Raw genomic sequence first — 19,818 nt, 5'->3', positions numbered from 1 at the left:
ATGACATAATCTTTCTTTTTAGTTATAAAATCTGATCTATGAGACTTCTACCATCCTAACAACTTTTTCCTTTTCTTTTTCAATTTTATTATTTTCAGTGTGTGTATGCTACATGTATGAGGAGGTAGGTAAATGCACCCATGCAGGTATACATAGAAATCAGAGGAAGGAATCCAAGGTAATCCTCTTTAGCTCTCTGACATATTCCCTTGAGACAGGGGTTCTCGCTGGACCAGAACCTCACCATTACGGCTAGACTGGCTGACCAGTGAGCCCCAGGAAACGACCTGTCTCTACCCCGCAACACCAGAGTTACAGGAACACATAGACAAGCCTGGAAGTCTTTGTGAGTGTTGAGGATTCAAACTCAGAGCCTCACAGTTGCATACCAAGGATTCTTAGCCTGTAAGGCAGCCCCATACAATCCTTTTCCCATCGCTAGCAAAGTAAAGTGACTATAACCCTTCCATTCTCCTATGCCTGTGCCCTAGTCTAGCGTTGCTGAGGTAGGGAAAAATAGATCTGTGAGATGAGGAGAAATGAGGGAAGGAGGGAAAAAGGAGAAGAAAGGAAGAGTGGAGGAAGGGAGACAGTTGGGAGGGAAGGAAGAAGGGACGAAGAGGGGGAGAACAAGATTGATTATGACTGATAAGCTTTGATGTTATGGTGTCTAAAAAGCCCCATGTTCTGGTGTCTACAACCCAGAAAATCAGTGCTTCATAATCTAGGCCAACCCCAAAGGCCTGGAAATCCAGAAAGCACGTGGTCAGTCTCATTTTAAGAATACAAAATTGACATTTCTGTTCAACAGTCAGGAAGAGAGAATTAACCACCCTCTGCATTTTGTTCTTGATTCTACTCAGTCCTTCAGTACCTTGGATGATGTATAACCAAGTTGGGGAGAAGTTTGTTTCATTTTATACTGATACATTCTCATAGGCACCTCTAGAAATACCTGAGCAGACCCCTGAGCATCCTTTACCTAGTAAGCTGACATAAAATGAGGCATCACATTCATCATTGCTAAAGGTAGCATTTAGTGCAGGTGTCAGGAAAGAGCCTCTAGATTATCCCAAATGTGAGTTGTTCAGAGTTCTATAAGGAAAAGTCACAGAAGTTTATTAATTTGTCCTCACTAATTTTGGCTGAATAAAAATTTTAAAAGTCTGACCACGACCTATTAAATGGAACCATAAAAAATTAAAATGCTTATTTGTTCTAAAGTAGTTTCCCAGTGTCTTCCAAAAAAAATGAATGGGTCTTTTCTGAATAGAAGATGCTTCATCTAGATCACACGCAAGCCCTGTTGTTTTTTGATATAATGGCCAACTTAAAATATATTCATTTATGGTTGATGCTACTGACATTCCAGCATTGGCTTGTTTTGACAAGGTACCATACTGTTGTGTTAATATTTGGGTTTAGTATCTATTGATCACATGTGCAAGATTCCATCTACATTATCCCATTATCCATCAGGTGTTTTGTGAATACGTAGGTAGGACCTAAATACAATGCCTGATGTATTAGCTAGAAGTTAACACAGTAATATTCAGGTACCTAGTTAGTAATTTTTGTTCTATCACTGGTCACATGACTCGGGAAACTATATGTATACATAAATATAGAAATTATATATGCACACACACAGACACACACAGACACACACACACACACACACTCACACATATATATACATATATATATGTCTTTCCCTCTATTTCCTAATCTGTGAAGGGATGACAATTACATTACTAACAGCATATGGTTGCATAAAGGTTATATAGAGTCATAAATATAATTTATACGGGTCACTTGTACTATTAGATGTGGACAGTGGGAGAAACACACAAAACACATATTATACAGGTAGTTCATCTGAACCTTATGTTCTTATGCAATTTCCTGATTAGGATTATCCTCCTCTCAGGCTTCTGTTTTCTGCCTAGAACACCTTGCTAGAAATAGTATTAATTCTTCCTAGGACTCAACCTAGTTTGAGAAACTAGTTGGCTTCTCAAAGATCATTTATAGAGGAGGTACCCATTTCTACCACAAAAGTCTCACACGGCACTCTCTGGTGTGAACTTTCGTATAATTCCTAATCCAAGGTCGTTGGCTCATTATTTCCGACCAATTTGTGTTGTCCTCAAGCCTTAGTTAGAAGATTACCAAGCAATCTCCTCACCTCCTAAAAAGGAATATTTTTTTTCCTCTCTTGAAGCTGTCAAAATTTTTCTTAGTTCTTAATTCACGCTCCGGAGGCTCTGGGGCTCATTATGTAAATTAAAATGACTTCTACACAACCCACATCACCTCGGGTTACACTAACGAGTTCTAGATAAGAGAGAATGAACATAAAATTGTATCGGGGGTATTTAGGAGCAACTGCCCAAGTGAAAGAGTAATGAGAGGAGTTGTAAAGGGAAGCCATGGAAAGGTAGTTAAGATAAGAGTTCATATCTTCAATCATTTTTAAAATATGCTCACCTGCTAATGTGTTACACGTCTGAGCTGTATATTTAAGAACTCACTCTGAATATCACTCGATATTGAGCTTGCTAATGTATGGTCTGTGTGGACATTTGCCTTCTTGAATACTAGTCCTAAGGGTCAGGGGGCCCTGTTCTGTACCTATAGCTTCAAATTCAGTTGCTAGAGATATCAGCGAAATGACACCTCACTGTGCCTTGCAAAGAGGAAACTACTGAAAGTATTGGCTTTTTCAGTAACAAAACCTTTTGCCAGTCCTAAAGGCAAAACAAGCCACAGAGGCTTTTACCCTAAATGGAAGTATCTACAACCCCAAACAGCATGTGCTAAATCTATAGTCAAAGACTATTGATATTTTTTTTTTTTTGCTGGAATTCCACTTGGGGATCTACTTTTTAATTTAATTTATCTTTTAACAATTTTATGCATACATGCAATACACATTGACCATACTCACTCCCCTAGCCCTTCCTAGTCTCATTCCCACCTCTATCCTTTCATCCCAATAAGTGTAAAGTATAGAGAAGTACGTGTATAACTTACGTATAACTGCTATACAATTTTATTAAAGAATATACATGGATACATTAGATTAGCTAGAGATCTTGATGGCCATGGGAGATCCTGGAACCCATCCTCCTAAGACAGTAAGTACAACTGTACATACTGCTTAGTTTGTTAGGAGGGCTAATCAGTGTAGCGTGGTTGGGTTTAGAAAAGTGCACGGAATTGGCTCTCAAATTACACACTTATTTAGAGAAAAGCTGTGGAGAGAAAGAGAAAAGTTAGACTTCAGAGTAGAACGTACCTGTACTTTGCTTCCGGATCCAGTCATTGGCAAAAAGATTGAAATTAAAGAATTCTCTTGACTTTCCCCATCTAAAGATTGAAATTAAAGAATTCTCTTGACTTTCCCCATGTTAGTTTCACTTTCAGAAAAATGTGACCGTAGACACGGCATCCATCACCTGATACTTTATTAGATGAGCTCTGATGTCTGCTAGCCTGCAGACTTTCATGCTGGCCTTTTGGTCAGGCTATCCTTGTCCTTGATTATTTAACTCAATAGTCACTTCTACAGGTCACCTCCCACCTAAATTAATACCATAGGGCAGATTGTGAGGACCTAGAGAAGTCCAAACTCCAACATCTACTACTATTGATCACAGGCCAAGAATTTAATGCTGCAGGACATTTTTCTTCAGTTGCATAATGAGTAACTTTGAAAATTTATGAAAAAATAAAAACAAAATAAAAAATGTCGAACTGTTTGTTCAAATGGTTCACTTGTTTACCCTCAGTCAAGAAAGTGCCTTCTTATTTCTAGTTATTTTCATACTTCTAATGCTTGGTTAAATGATGTTTAATACATGTATTTTCAAGGAATAGAAGACAAAGCATAGATACTTAGAGATAAAGGAAATCATGGTTTGGAATTTTGATGGATCGGAGGATTGCTTCATAGCATTTTTGACATATGCATGTATTTGTATGTATGTGCATGTGTGTGTGTATAATAAAATAGGACATACTTTTTTAAAATTGCATAAACAATTATTGATTCCTCACTCTAACCATAAAAGTATTTATCCAAGATTTTATTACACACATTCTATTTATAGTCTACTTAATGTTAAGACCTTGCCCTTGACTTCCAAAAGCTAAGTTAATAGAAAGAAAAAGATATGGAGATACATGAAGTTACCTGTTTTTCAATCAGGGTGCAATTTAAAAGATAGTCTGTGCTGTAAGTAGGATGGGCTGGCTTTATGTTTGAATTCCAAGGGCAGACTAAGAAAGGACCAGTGTGCTGTGGAAAAATGTATTCCTGGTGGTATTTCAGGTGTACCAAAAAAAAAAAATTGTTAACTGTATTTGCTAAGTACAAGGCATTATCATAAGCACTTTCTATTATTAAATTACTGAAGACTGACAAAATATTTTGAGATCTATTCTGGTCAAACCAGGTTAGAAAGCAAGTCTCCTTGTGGCATGGAAGAAGACTGCGATTCCTAAGATGTGGTTATTTGAATAAGAATGGTCCTCATAAACTCATAGATTTGAATGCTTGCTCACCAGGGAATGGCATTATTTGAAAGGATTAGGACTCATGGTCTTGTTGGAGGAAGTGTGTCACTGACACGGGGGTTTGAGGTTTTCAGAAGCCCAAACCAGACCCAGTGGCTTTCTCTTTTCCTGCTTCCTGCAGATGAAGATTAGAACTCTTGGTTGCAGCTACAGCACCAATGTCTACCTGTGTGCTGCCATTCTTGCCACTATGATGATGATGTACTAAGCCTCGAAACTGTAAGCAAACCCCAATTAAATGCTTTCTTTAATAAAGGGGTTGCCAGTCATGGTGTCTCTTCATAGCCACAGAACACTAAGACACATATAGTGTCTTAAACTCTCAAGTTTGCAATTTTTCTACCATGCCATATTTCAAGAGAGAATACTTCCCCACAGAATGTCATGGAAAAAAAGACAGGCACACTGACACATTTTTATTAGTTCTTAGGCCAAACAAACAAAAACCTCCAATAGTAGAAATAACAATATCGTGTAAAGAAGAAACTCTAGCATCAAGGCTAGACCTGCTTTGTTAGACACATTCATCAGATGTATTTGGGAGGCGATAGATGAAGAGACATGATAGGGTGTGTATGCAAAGAAAATACACACATGAAATGCAGGGTTATTGCATCCACCATTTGAAAAGCATGAATTTAATATTTTGTATATTTCATTGATAACCACAAGAGATGACAGAGTAAAAGGGAGGGGGTTTCTCAGTAACCGTAGCTTCTGGTTCTCAAAGAAGGCAAATCAAGCAAAGACAGACTTCTTAGTATATGATTCCTGAATAAAGCATGTCTTCTTTTCTAATGTATAGAGCATATGGCACCTCCAATAGCAACATGGATGCTTGATGCTATGGAAACAGAGCCAAGGCATGTTTGGGGCTGCAGAGAAAATGTCCCCATTTTCCTCATAATGGTGCCTCACACATTCTGTTTCTCTCAAACCTTACTCTTCCAACTTAATTGTTCTCTTTGCAGGTGATTTGCCCTAATGGATGTGATTTCCTAGGCTGTTATCATGATCTTCATACTCCTTTTAAAACATTTAATAGAAAACACCCAACCCTTGATACCAAAATTGCAAAATCACCTCACTAAGCATGTGGTGAATCACATTGTTATAGAATACCCAGAGGCCTATGTAGTCAGTGCCCTAGAAGCCTTCACCTGGTTCCTTTCTTGCCATTTCCTTTAGATCACACCAGACAATCTAGTCTTTTTGTGTGACATCCAATCAGTCTAGGCTTTCTGGAATACATCATTTATTTTACATGTTCAGGTTTAGGGACTTAAATACTTTTGATTTAGGGACTTAAAAGAGAGGAGAATTAGGTTCTCTTTTCATTTATTATGTATCACCAAATAAAATTGTGAAGGTTCTCAGGTTATGTTTATGACTAAATTTGGTAAGTTTTTTAGTTCCAGAAAAGTTGTTGGTAAATTATAAATATTTTCTTGGCATACCTCGAATTCTTTGAAGGCAAAGCTCAATATATGGAAAGGATACATTTTAGTCACTTTTATTTTCTCATTGTCATCTGGGTTATTATTTCCTTACCTCTATTTACTTATTTTAGTTACTCAAAAGTATTGGCAATCTAATTATTCTTTTATTTCTAATCCATACTGCTTTACATAATTTTAACACAATTTCTGTAATATTATTGGATAGACAGTGATCAATGATAGGTGGCTCAATAAATAATAAATGATAGATGATAAGCAGAAGAGAGATAGATAAACATTAACACAGTGTTTCTTAACAACATATGTGTTCATTTGTTGACTAATGTAGACATTTTGTAACAATGTAATTCAATTTTGACCCTTTATACTTTTATTATGGGGGTGTTTTATACTCAAATATGGAATTTTATTATTTATATAAATTATTTAATACAATTGACTCAATTTTTAAAACTCCATGACTGTTAACTCAAATATTTTGACTCATCTTTAGGCCTGTTTTCACAAACTGACTTTTCTGTTTGTCTATCTCAGTTCAAAGTGGTAAATTCTGAATTGTACCCTGACAAGATGAGACTCTGGATTCTGCTATCTTCCAGGAATGAAAAGCCATGTTCGATCTAGTAGAGAGATAAATTATTGGAATCCAGCATGAGCTGAGTGATCCTTGGTGTCACTATTGTTAAGGTCGAGTGTGTTTCAGTTTTGCCACTTGGTTATAGAGTGAATCTCTTGGCTTTTGTAAGTGGGCATTCAACGAAAAGTCAAAAATATTTACCAGACCACCTTAGCCCAGTGGGACCTAAATTACCAATTCATTCTCCTCTCCAAAAGACAGCTATGTCTCCAGCTATTTCACCTTTCAGCTGCCTGTTTCCTTCGAAGCCCCAAGCTACCTCCTCACACCCACTCCTTAGCATGGTTTAAAATATCTGAAGCTAGTTAGGCAGTTTGTCTGGCAACTTGGTGGTTTCTCCTCATGTAGCTCCATTCTTTCTTCTGCGCTCCTCACCTGGCAATTTCCCACACTTTATCCCCTTACTCACGAGGCTAATAACACTTGGATTTTTTTTTCTTTCTCCAGCTAGGGAATCTGGGATTGCCCTGGCAGGGGAGAATCACATTAACGGGATTTTGCCCACTGCGGTTTCCTTCTTTCATGAGATGGGCCCCCTCTGGTGTCTACCTGATTTGGGTCATGCTCTAGTGCTTTCAAACCGCTTTCTAAATATAATTGTTACCAGCAGGCAAATGGAACCAATGCAAGAGACTGCAGTCTATGAAAATAGGAACCGAAAGATAAATTCTTAAATATGAATTAATTTCAATCTAAAAGAATAAATTGTATTTATCTCAGAATGTAAGCCAAGACTAATGGCTAGATAGGGTGCTAGATCCTAATCTACTCATGTAATTGAAGCTAAATATAATTGGGCCGCTTCACCTGAAGACTTACTTTTTTTCCTCCATAAAATGGCTATTTTCCTGGGGGTGCCCTCCCACTACCGAGGGCAGCTGAAGAACACTGGTGTTAATATTTTGAAGCGAGGTGAGCACTGCTGGGGAGAGGCCAGTTCTCTGAGTTAATATAATTTCTGGGTTGCTAAAGCAACTGAAGGCTGTGCACTGTTTTAAAAAAATCTGATTTATTAAGTTCTATGAATAGCCCCACTCATTTCTCATTACTTGCTCTTGACTTTGCCTTTTTCCTGGGCAGTGGGAAAAAGCACTAAGACAAATCTTACTTTCCCCGGTCATTATTTTTTAAATATATTTTAATTTACTCTTTGAAAATTTCATCATGCACACCCTTTAGTTCAATCTTACTATATCCAACTCCCCCCAGACTGACCCCAATGCATCCAGCTCCCAACTTCATGCTCTCTTTTAAATATTATTTGATTATTATTCTGAAGTAGGTATATGTGTGTATGGAGGGGATTGCGCATGTATGTAAGTTCAGGTATCTTCAGAAGCCAGTGACATTAGGTGGCCCTGAGCTGAAGGTATAGGCAGTAAGCTCAGTTGTGTGCCAGTCCACGTGTGGGTAGGGTCCCAACTCTCGTCCTCTGAAAGGGCACTGTGTTTTCTTAGCTGCTGAGCTATCTCCCCAGTCCTGTGTCCTCTTTTGTAGTTGTTTCTTTTTGTTTTATTGGGGGAGATATTTGAGTTATTTTGTTGTTGTTTTTAACTTTATTTACAATTTACTGTGTTAATGCTAGTGCATGAATAACCTGCCAGAGACCACACTCCTGAGGAAAATGACTTCCTACCTGGAAGCCATCAAGTGCCAATGGCTTCTCTGCTAGGGGTGACACCATGAGTTCTTCCTTATCCATGCTGGCTTGATCTTGTACAGGCCTTGTGCATGCAGTTCCATGGCTGCCGTGAAACTACGGACCTACTGCACATCCTCTCTCTTTCATTAAGTCTTCTTGAAGAAATATTTTTATAATCATGGAAATATCTGGTGTTCGGAAAAGCATAAACCATATGTACAAAACTAATAATGAAGAGTTTTTAAAATGAAATCATTTTTCTGTTTCACATACATCTTGGAGAAGAATCAGAAAGTTGATTGAGGCCCAGAAATACTTCATGCGATTCTTCTCTATTCACAAAGTTTCCAACACGTACATTGTGATGTTCTGAATACCTTTCACAGCATTCCTTTGCACTATCTACACACTAGAAAACAATTTTGTCTAATGAAATTGTTGCAAACTTCATTAGAAAATAAGGTTAATCATATTGCATAGATGAGATCTTAATGATTAAGAGAAAATCCTAATAGAGTGTTGAGCATGGATATTTATACATCAGAATTTTTTTTGGGGGGGAGGGAAATTCATATGTCTAAATTTTTATTCTGTCCTAACAGCATGGATGTTAGATATCTACCTTTACACAGAGTAAGAGTGATATTAAAAATGAAAAGGAAGGTGAGACTTAAGTGTGCATGTTCCCTCATCTGCATATGTGTGCTTATACATGCTTACACTGGGATAGGAAGCGATGAAGGGGCTCTTGCTGGTGTTCTGGAGTGCTGAGCATCTGTACTGTGCTGGAAGAAGAGTCTTCTCTTCCACTCGAGAAAGAATACTGTGATGGTGTCTCTCAAGGTAGTCCCCAGGTAAAGGGCACATAGAAAAAACTCAGTAAATGTTACATAGACAGGTTGGTGATTTCAGTAGGCGCAGTATGCATTGAAGAGAAACAAGGAGAAAGGGAAGGGGGATAGAGAGGGAATAGAGGGGGAAAGAAGGAGGAATAGAGAAAGAGGGGGAGGAGAACTAGGAATAATGGGGCTCAAAAACTTCAAGTGCAGGTAGATGAATTGACATTATATCATGAGACAATATTTTCTCAAGGAAATAGAAATGGGTCTTGATCTCACACACCTGTGTCTGAATCTGTTGTCATTGCTGTGATTTATTTATCACAGACAGGTCTCACTCTACACCCCAAGACCAGCCTCAAACTCACAGCAGTCCCTCTGTCTCATCCTCTCAAGGCTGAGAAGCCATATCCAGAATGGAACAGAAGTTTCATTCTATTGAACACTTCGCAGAATTACCAAAATTACTCTTTTGAAATTTTCTCTTCTCCATAAAAAGAGAAGTAACATCTAAACACCTACAAACATATCACTGGAATGATGGGAAATAATGGCTAACGGATGTGAAACTAAGTGCTGCACTATGCCGTGCCGCGTCCTCCACAGGTAGACTGGAAACGGATGACTCAACTAGTGGAGCAAGCTTCCAATTTCATTCTTCCTTGTCATAGCCTTTGGGGATAATTTTCTTTTCTTTTCTTATAGAAAAAAAAAAACAAACAAAAATCATTTTAAAAACAAAAATAATTTAACTATGCTGTCGCTACGGAATTGTTTCTTGTCCAGTCTATGATTATCTCCAAATATAGAGATATCCCACCTACATTGTTTTAGCACTCACCTTTTTAAATGAAAAAAATAAAATTTCTATTGCCAAATTTTAAACAGCATGTTGAAAGCCTGTTTCTGCAAAAAAAATAATACTTTTCGAAGTGATATGTTCAAACAAGGGCCAGAAATGAGGAAACAACAGAAAGTGATTCGTGTTGAAAACCAGAGCGATATTCAGGTGCTCACACACTACGTGAACAAATCCATCTACCCACCCCTGTGATCAGTGCACTGGCAGAATTAGCTGCAGTGTTATCTCAAAATGACGTCACAGATTTTCACCTACTTGGCTCACCCCTTTGTAACTACATTTTATTGAACATTTATGGACTGAAACCGTCATATACACATCACCTCACATTATGCTGACACCAATTCCTGAAGAGCGATACTATTATTCTTTTTCACAAGGGAAATAGTTGAGGCTTAATAAGTTTTCCCAAAAAAAAATCACACAGCCAGCAATTTCGCAAGCTGGATTCCGTATCACACCCTCCCACAACAAAGCTCTGCTTTTGCGCACACCCTCCGATGCAGTCAGACACAGGCGCTGTGTGGCTTCTCTGTGGCTAAGGAATTTTTCAGAACACTCCTTTTGTTGAATGTTTATCCCTTGCAAGGTCTTTAAAATAGAGATATGCAAACAAAGCACAAACAGAGTGCTTAAATGAGAATGTGAGCCACACAGTGGCCCTGTGTGTGTGTGTGTGTGCGTGTGTGTGTGTGTGTGTGTGTGTGTGTGTCTACTTAGCACACCCTCACCTATGTAAGACAGTAACTTTGAGTGTCTATGTTTTGCCCAGGAACACATCACAAAGGTTTTAGTTCCTAAAGCAGCAGCAGCAGCAGCAATAACAGCAGCTGTATGTAAGCCCTACCTTTCTCTGTCCTCAGACTTTTTTTCCCTCTCCTTTGCAAGCTTTGACACATCTTTTCCCAAATATTCTGATTGTTGATGCCATGGCCTCCTAGTGCTGATGCCATGGAGGTCCTCAGAGCATGTCCTGAGTAAATCTCCTGAATACATTAACCAGAGGGAAGGCTTCACTGTTAAACAAGCAGTTCCAGAAGAAATTCTTTCCCTGGATGATATTAGTGATCAAAATAGACAGCAGATAAGGGGAAAGTTGACAAAGGGTATTAAGAAATACATAATGTAGACAGGCTGGGGTGTGAGAGGAAAGCCAGCAGAGAGTTGTGACGTACAGGGAAAGTCATCAGAAAGCTAACAGGAGTCTCCCATGCCAGGTGAGAGGTCAGCACCTATAGGAGAGTCTGTGGGCAGAGAGGATATGGGAGCCATCTTCCAAGAACAGGAAATGAGATCCAGAATAAACAAGTAGAGGCTGCAAGAAGAACAAATTCTTACAGTTCAGGCCGAAGGAAAGCTTGAAAGAGGGAACAGGGCAAAAGTAATAGAGCACCATGGCATCGACAGTGTTTGCTGATTTATAGTTTAAAGACCAGAAGAAATCAAATCGTGTGTTTGTGAGCATGAATGTATAATGTGAAATATATTTTGTGGGAGCTCCTTCCGCTCCTTTAGCCAATAGTTGCTGAGATACCAGCCCATTGAGGCATGGTCTCTCCTTTAAAAAAGCAGCAACTGCCCTCCTCTTGCTCTCTGGCTTCCGGCTCTGCTTCCCGCGGCGACTAGGCTCCCTTCCTGATTGCGCAGAGGGCTGTTGGTACCCCTAAAGGTTTGCTCTTTGCTGTATGTCCTTGTACAGCCTGAATGGATGGTGACCTTTTCCCATAATACCTTGTCAATATATATATATATATATATATATATATATATATATACAGTGTCTGCTGATTTATAGTTTAAAGATATATATAGTTTATATGTATGTGTGTGTGTGTGTGTGTATATATATATATATATATATATGTATGTATGTATATAATGGTAGAAGTGTGGTATGGAAACATGTACTGTCCTTGCACACATGGAGGGCTCAGGAAGACATTAATGCTATGATATATCATTCTCCCATAGTTTTGAAGGCAGAGTCTCCCTCTTAGCTGGGAGCTAGGCAGGCATGCAGCAGGCCCCAGGATCCATAGTCTCCACCCCAGAGCAGTGGGGTTACAGATCTCTTTGTTGCTATGGCCAGATTTTTACACTGTTGTTTAGTATTTGAACTCAGATACTCATGCTTGAACAGCAAGTGCTTCTGCTTGCCCACTTAGCCAGTGCCACCATGATCTATAAAAATGTTGTTGACAAGACAAAAAAAAGCACATAAATGAAATATTTAGGAAGAAATTTCACCAAGAAAAGAAAGCCACTAATGAAGGTACCTAAGGGACCCTTGGGGATAAAATTTGAAAGCAGTAGGATTTGGAGAAGGGCCATTGCTATAAACAGCAAACAAGAAGGAAGGAAGTTCCTGTGTGGATATGAATAGATAGATAGATAGATAGATAGATAGATAGATAGATAGATAGATACACACACACACATATACAACACTTTCTGACATAGCTTCTCCTTGTACCTATTATATTAAAAAAGTTATTACATAATGAACTAATTAAAATATGCCAATGCAATTAAGATTCATTGTGTTGTTAGGTAGTATTTTTGTGCTTTTTGTTTAGGTCAGTCACATGCCATTAGCATCTGCTAATTCCCTCAAGGAGCAACTTCCTAAAATGTCAAGAGTGAGTATAAAATTAGCCCATCCCATCACCTCATTTACTTCTTCTTGCAATTTGGTCAGTTTTTTTTCAACATTAGGAAGTGTGGCCAGGGTTTAATACTTATATTAACATGTCAGATTTAGACAAGATTGAAGAACTTTAGTGTCTTAGATCCAGTTTGGAGACAAAGACATATACCCATCTTGGTTCTTGTACAGGACTCCTTTGTGTTCAGAGTTGCCGCCGAAGTTATTTTCAGAACATCGTATGGATTTTTCATTGAAACATCTGTGTTAACTTTTATTATCCCTGGTCTGCTTTGTAATTTTGGAAACAGATATAAAGAACGAGCAACCCAAAGCACAGTAATATAGTGGGAAGCATCCTTCATAAGTCAATTGAGGAATTTAATAATCTCTTTAGAAATAAGCTCTGCAGCTATGAGAAAAATGTGTGGGTTAAAGGCCTTCCAATTAAGAAAGGTTTCTCTGTGGATTTATAGGCTGGTGGTTCACTCTTCCTGTTCGTGTTTCCATAGCAACTGTCAGGTAGATTTTCTGCTACTTGCTAGGAAGTTGGAAATGTTGAGTCTGGTTGAGCCTTTTCAATTCAGTGAAGCTTAAATGAAATTCTTTGCAAGGAACTGGCATTTAGCCTGGGTCATTTATTCATATCTAGAAGGAAAAAAATCAATTATAGTAATCAAATGTGCAAATTTTTTATTGGGATTATTTTGGGTACATATTTTGTGCTGTAATCTATTTTTAATGCCAGGGTGCTAAAGGTTTTAAGGCTGCAGCTGGCCTCTTTGCTATCTGATGGCTTGTGGCTTTAATTACAGCCCAAGACATAGGAAGGCATGCCTTTTTCTGGTCTACTTTTTGCAAGCTATAATCACCCCTGGTGATATTCAGAAGCGAACGAGGCTCCAGAAGGCTCATTAGTTTGAGACACCTATACTGCACAAAACACAGCGTACAACCTTTTATTCTTTTTTTTTATTTTTCTTGTCCCATTGGTTATTTGGATTAAAGCCTGGGGATATAAATAATGCAGATGCTATTATTTAAACTTCTCATGAGTACAGTGTCTTCATTTTCCCCTCAGATTAAACCCAGTTGGGCGTCTCTCTCTATGGTTAATTTCAGCCCACATTGACTGATGCCTGACAGCTCTACGTAGGATGGTCTCTTTAATCCTCAAAAAAGAAAATAAAAGAAAGAAAGAAATATCAAGCCTGTAGGAGGGCAAAGTGAATGCCTTATGTAACATACAACATGTGCCGCAAAGGACAGACATCTGACGAGCATTACTCAGAGCTCTTTTGTTAGCATCTTTGCTCACTGGCACGCAAACATCAGCTTCTGCAGAAAATAAGGTGCAGGGTCCTGGGTTTTTATCCGTCAGCCTCCCTGTGGATGTTTCTTATATGTCATTCACAACAGCACCGTCAGATGGATATTTCAGTGCCTTTTTTTCTGTCTCTCTTCTTTTCTCGTGTCATTTATATGACACCTCTATATCTATTATGTTGACACTTCATAATACTATAATTGACTATCAGTAAAAACACAAATACAGGCGACAAAGACAGAGAGATAGACAGAGAGAGAGAGAGAGAGAGAGAGAGAGAGAGAGAGAGAGAGAGAGAGATTTTAAGTCAAAGCTGAAGTGTCTTTTTTCCTCTTTGGTCTTGAAACTGCTTCCTTCTATTAAGCTAAATAAAAACTTTCTCAGAAGAGCAATTGAAGTTGAAGGAAGCTCACTCTTCAGTCGCTATACTAGGAAGTGGAAATGAAGTTGCTCGGCCCTGCTCTCAACTTTATTTACTCTAAAAGGTGGGCAATTTTCTCTTAGAATCAATCGTCCTTGGAATTGCGTGGCTCACTCAGCAGAAGATGCAGCTGTACTAAGGAGCAGAGAGGGCCGAGGAACTGTGTTCAGGATGCTTGTTGGCATCTGGAGAGCTGAGGAGAGAAAGATGAGCTGAGTTACCGAAATGTATTATACTGTACAGATGTATCAACACAGAAATCATTTGGCAAGAGACAGGCATGCTGACTCAGGCTTTTGTGCATGAAAAATGAGTCACTAATTGGCGAAGTAAGAAAGTTGGAAGCCCCCTCTTTGGGGGAGCTGAAGCCCCTAGACTTTGGCTGACAGTGCCTCGGGGTTAGAAATCAACTCCTCTCTGTTGCCCTCCCCAACTTCCCCTGCACGTTGAGAGGGAGCTCTCTCCTACCTGTTCTTCCTCTAATGCAGGTGCCTAGCTGGGAATGTTACCAGCATTTAAAGAAACCACTTATCCTACCTGAGGCTGTATCTTAGTTGAGTGTGCTGTTAATTCAGTAAATGTCCTTATGACCAATCATGCTCAGTGACCTGAGCTTCTTACTTGGCTCAAACTTTGTTCTTTGAGACTTTTGCTCCTAGAGCAATGGAGGGCCCTTTATCTCCTCAATGGTTTCCCTGAGACGTCCTTCTCAGGACTATAGTCATTGCCGCTGAGTTTCTTCACTCCTCTAAAGTCTCTTTTGTACAGCAATGAAGTGGGCAGAATTGTGTCTCTAACTTATTCCTACAGACCTGTATTTCAAAAAGCTGATGTAAGTGCCAAGTCCCAGAGTTCCAGTCTAGTCTAAGAAAGACAGCAAAATCCTGTCTCAAATGAATAACATAAAACAAAACTCTTAATCTCTAAATCCTCAAAGCCCACCCCAAGTTATTCACTTTGTCCTTAAAGACTCCAAGTCCCCAAAGTGCCATAACCTCCTTAAGCAGCAGCATCAACTGGGTACCAAGTATTTAGACACATGGACCTGTGGCCAACATTTATCATTCGAAGCACAACAACAACAACAACAAAAAAAAAAACAAAGCAAACGTAAACACCAACAACATCAAAAACAGATAAAAATCAGCAGATGCAAATAAGATCTGAGCAAGCGAGTCCATCACTCAGAGACTGTCTGACAAATATTAGCTTACAGAATTGGCTTTGTGGAATGTTTTCTGCTGTTACAAAGAGCTCAGGGCTGAACCACTCACTACCCACGCATGTTGAAATCTCTTCTCTGCCATGTTACCACAAGTATGCTTTAAAAATGAGTGGAGCCTGCTTCTCCTGTACTAAAACAAAGGAGTCAGCCTGATCTCTACACCTGTGAGGAGGCCTTCTTGGCCTCGCAATTACTTTATCAATTACTTTATGCCTGCCTCCTGGTGTTAGCTCTTTTCTCTTCTGCCTCGTTTAGCATGTTGATTCCTTAAACATCTTAATTACCCTTATTGGTAACTTACTATTGTGCATATAACACACTTACACAACTACCCCTACCTTACTATTTTTTTTTGTAAATTATTCTTTTTCTTTATTTTTTTCCTTGGGGGACAGTCTCCTGATTAGATGTCAGAATTCCTGGAATAGTGGAATGGAATCAAAAGAGCCATCAACTCATTCCCCTTCCATATCTGAGTGCTTGCAAGGCGTTACTAACAACAAAGGGGGAGCCCCTGCTCACTGGGATGGGGTGTCATGGCATGAAGAAGGCATAGAGTCCTGCTGCATAGGGAACAGTGCTGAAGGAGAATGTCTTAAAAGCTCCCTAAACCTCAGGCATTCCTTTTCCACTCTGTTTAGGAACACATCTTTTTGGCAGGCTGTGGAGTGCTGGAGATGTTCTCTGTCTCTTGTTCCAAATTTATATTTGGAATTTTTTTAATTCATCAATCCTGGACGTGTTTCTAATTCCTTTGTTAAGTTTGCAGTCTCCTGCAGTTGCCAACTGTGGAATTATTTGTGTCGAAACTGCCCCTTTCAGACTGGCTAACTTGAAGATCAGAGCATTCTGCACAAGAAAAGGCTTCCTGGCTCAATGTGTCAGCTCCTTTTCATGTAGCTGGATCTTTCAATTTGTAGCATAACCCCTGCAGCACTGGAGAGAAAGGATGCTCTGTCTGAAATGCTGAACTGCACTCACCCCTGCCTACCATTATATTTCCACGGGCGTTTCTATAAAAAGCCGCAGAACCAAGGGCGCCGAGATCTGACACCTGGAAGGCTGCAATCGCTCAAAGGCACCCCTTTCCCCAGCTCTTGCTGATTTGACCCCATCCCTTCCTGCCTTTCAACATGCATCCCATTGCTTTATATTTAGGTGGATGACCAGACACACACACACACACACACACACACACACAACCTCCAAACACTGCTCACTCTTCTTTAGACAGCTTCCCCTGAGAGTTTGCTGTTAAGTCAGAAGAGCTCCATTTCTGTCTGTGCTGGACCACTCCTTGCATGATAGTATATACTTTTCTGGAGCGTTCCGATGTCCCACACTCTATAAAATATTAAACAATAGTGACCTGACATCTTCTGCTACGTGTGATGCTGAGTGCATTAAGTATGTGAACGTGTGTGTGTGTACAAGTTTCTTTAAATCTTTTTTAAAAAGGATTTTTTTTTTTTTTTTACTAACTAACCTAGGTACATATGGGATCACAGAGCCTGGAAGCCTGCTTGGTACTGGCCTAGATTCTCTTCATATATGTTACATTTGTGTAACTTGGTCTTTGTGTGAGACTCCAAACAGGGAGAGCAGGAGCTTTTTCTGACTCTGTTGCCTGCTTTTGGGCCCCATTCCTCCTACTGGATTGCCCCATCCAGCCTTAATAAAAGAGGAGGTGCCCAGTCTCATTGCAACTCAATATGCCATGGCTAGCTGATATCCATGAGAGGCCTGCCTACATCTGAAGCCAAACAGTGGGGAAAGAGTGTTTGGGATGGAGTGACAGGTGGAGGCGGGACTAAGACCTGGGAGGAGGGGAGAGAGGGAAGACTTTGGTCAGGATGTAAAAACCAACAAATATGAATTTTATGCTTTGAGGTTATAACACGATTGCATCACTGGCCTTTCCTCTCTTCCTTCAAAATCCCACCATATCCCCTTTCTTGCCTTCTTGCTTCCATTCATGCCGGGTATGCAGTTTTTGGTAGATTGTCTTTAGCTCTTGAAGGGAGCATTATCATCTTAGATGGGAAACTTCCATTTAAATGATATGTGCATGTTTATACATAAATTAGCATGCATTACAGGTATGTTTAGGTAGAGCGTTGATAGTATGATTCCTTATGACCATTCCAGATATATCCTTTTGTTATTTTGTCCTCCTTCCTCCCTAATTAGAGCCCCCCGTTTATTCCTATTTCCTCCATCAGATCACATGTAGCATGCTATTCTCCTCTTCCCACCCGCACCCTAACTATGGTCCCTGTTTACCTCATATCTGAAGATCTGGACTAGGAGTCGCCAATGAGAGAGAGCACAAGGTGTTTGCTTTTCTGTGTCCATCGTACCTTCCTTGTTATGATCACTTCTAGTTCCGCCCATTTACTTGCCAAGTTCATGGCTCCATTTTATTTATTTATTTGTTTTTACAGCTGAATAGGATTCCGTGGTGCAGATATACCACATTTTCATTATCGGTCCATTGGGTCAGGTAAGGGACATTTAGGTTGTTTTCATCCTCAAGATACTATGAATACAGCAGCAGTGAACACGGCTACAAAGTATCTCTGTGGAGTAGGAGGTCAAGTCACATGGGCATAAGCCAAGGAGTGATATAGTTGGGTCATATGGTAGATTTATTTTTAGCTTTGTTAGGAACTTGCCACCCTGATTAACACAGTGGCCACACCAGTGTGAAGTCCCACCAGTACTGAGGAGGGGCTGCCTTTCCCTTATAGCCTACAGCATCTGTTCTCAGGTCTTTTGTTGATCGTTGCCATTCTGATCTTTGCATTTCTCTAAATTGTTGGACATTTTTTTCAAGACATGTGCCTTGTGAATCAGATATTTTTTTCAGAAGAAGAAATCCAAGAATGTGTTTTCCCAAATATTCCATGGTAAAGTTGGGGGTTAAATTCAAAGCCTGTGATGATAGCCTTGATTATGATGAAAGGGTTGGGAAAGAACAGGAGAGCACACCTCTGCGGATGTGTCTACAGGGGCATTTACAGATAGCTGGCATGTGGGACAGGAATTGAAAGAAGGAGGGTAATTGCACTCAATATGGTACACTTCCAATGACACAAGAGAAAGAAAGAAAAGCCTACCCATGCAGGCTTTCTGATAGCTTTGCACCCAGGCTGCCTTATATGAACCAGTTACTTGTCCCCTTCCATTGTAATGGTCACTTTCACTATGAACCCAGAAACATGGAGCCAAGAGAAAATGCCCTGAAATCTCAGAAACTATAAACCAAAATAAACATTTCTTTCTTTTGTTTTAATTAATGAGTTGATTAATTTTATTCACATTACCAGAGATTTAAACCTGAGCTTTGCAGTGTTGGGCAACGTCAGCCTCACTTAGCTACATAGCCAGCCTTCCTTTTAATTAGAAATAATTTCTTACTTCAATATGCAGTTTGTAAAATATGTTATAGTCATATTTGTTTAATATATGTAGTATATATAGTCAGTTATTACTATGAGAAGTAACTATATTCTATATAGTAACTGGAGGTATTGAGTTAGAAAATAATTTAACCATATATCTAGGGATAAATACAAGGTTAGGGATCTACAAATAAGATAATCAATGTATAATTTTACTCTAGAAGTATTTCTATTTAAGAATTTCTTGTTGCCGGGCAGTGGTGGCACACGCCTTTAATCCCAGCACTCGTGAGGCAGAGGCAGGCGGATCTCTATGAGTTCGAGGCCAGCCTGGTCTACAAGAGCTAGTTCCAGGACAGGCTCCAAAGCCACAGAGAAACCCTGTCTCGAAAAACCAAAAAAAAAAAAAAAAAAAACAAAGAATTTCTTGTTAGTTATAGACTGCCGATTTATTAACAATGAGCTTGTGGCCCACCACGATATAACTTGTGCCTGAAGAAAATTTATGTGGCAGAGGGGTTTTTCTCAGAAAGGGACATCATAACCTTCTTATAAACAGTAACTCTCAACATCACTTCATAACTACACTTGGGGGTCATTTGAAACAACGAAATCACTAAAAGAGTATAAAACTGTAACTCAGTGGCAAGTAGACCACAGATGGTCATGCGTTGACAGGGTGAAAGCGGCAGGCAGAAGGCCACCCTTGTCTGACCTCACCTTGGAAAGCGCCCACATCCAGATCTTGGGATTCATAGGCTGTGAACACAGGGGGC

This window comes from Arvicola amphibius, chromosome 6, assembly GCF_903992535.2.
Source record: "Arvicola amphibius chromosome 6, mArvAmp1.2, whole genome shotgun sequence".
Lineage (NCBI taxonomy): Eukaryota > Metazoa > Chordata > Mammalia > Rodentia > Cricetidae > Arvicola > Arvicola amphibius.
Note: the sequence above shows the minus strand (reverse complement) of the source record.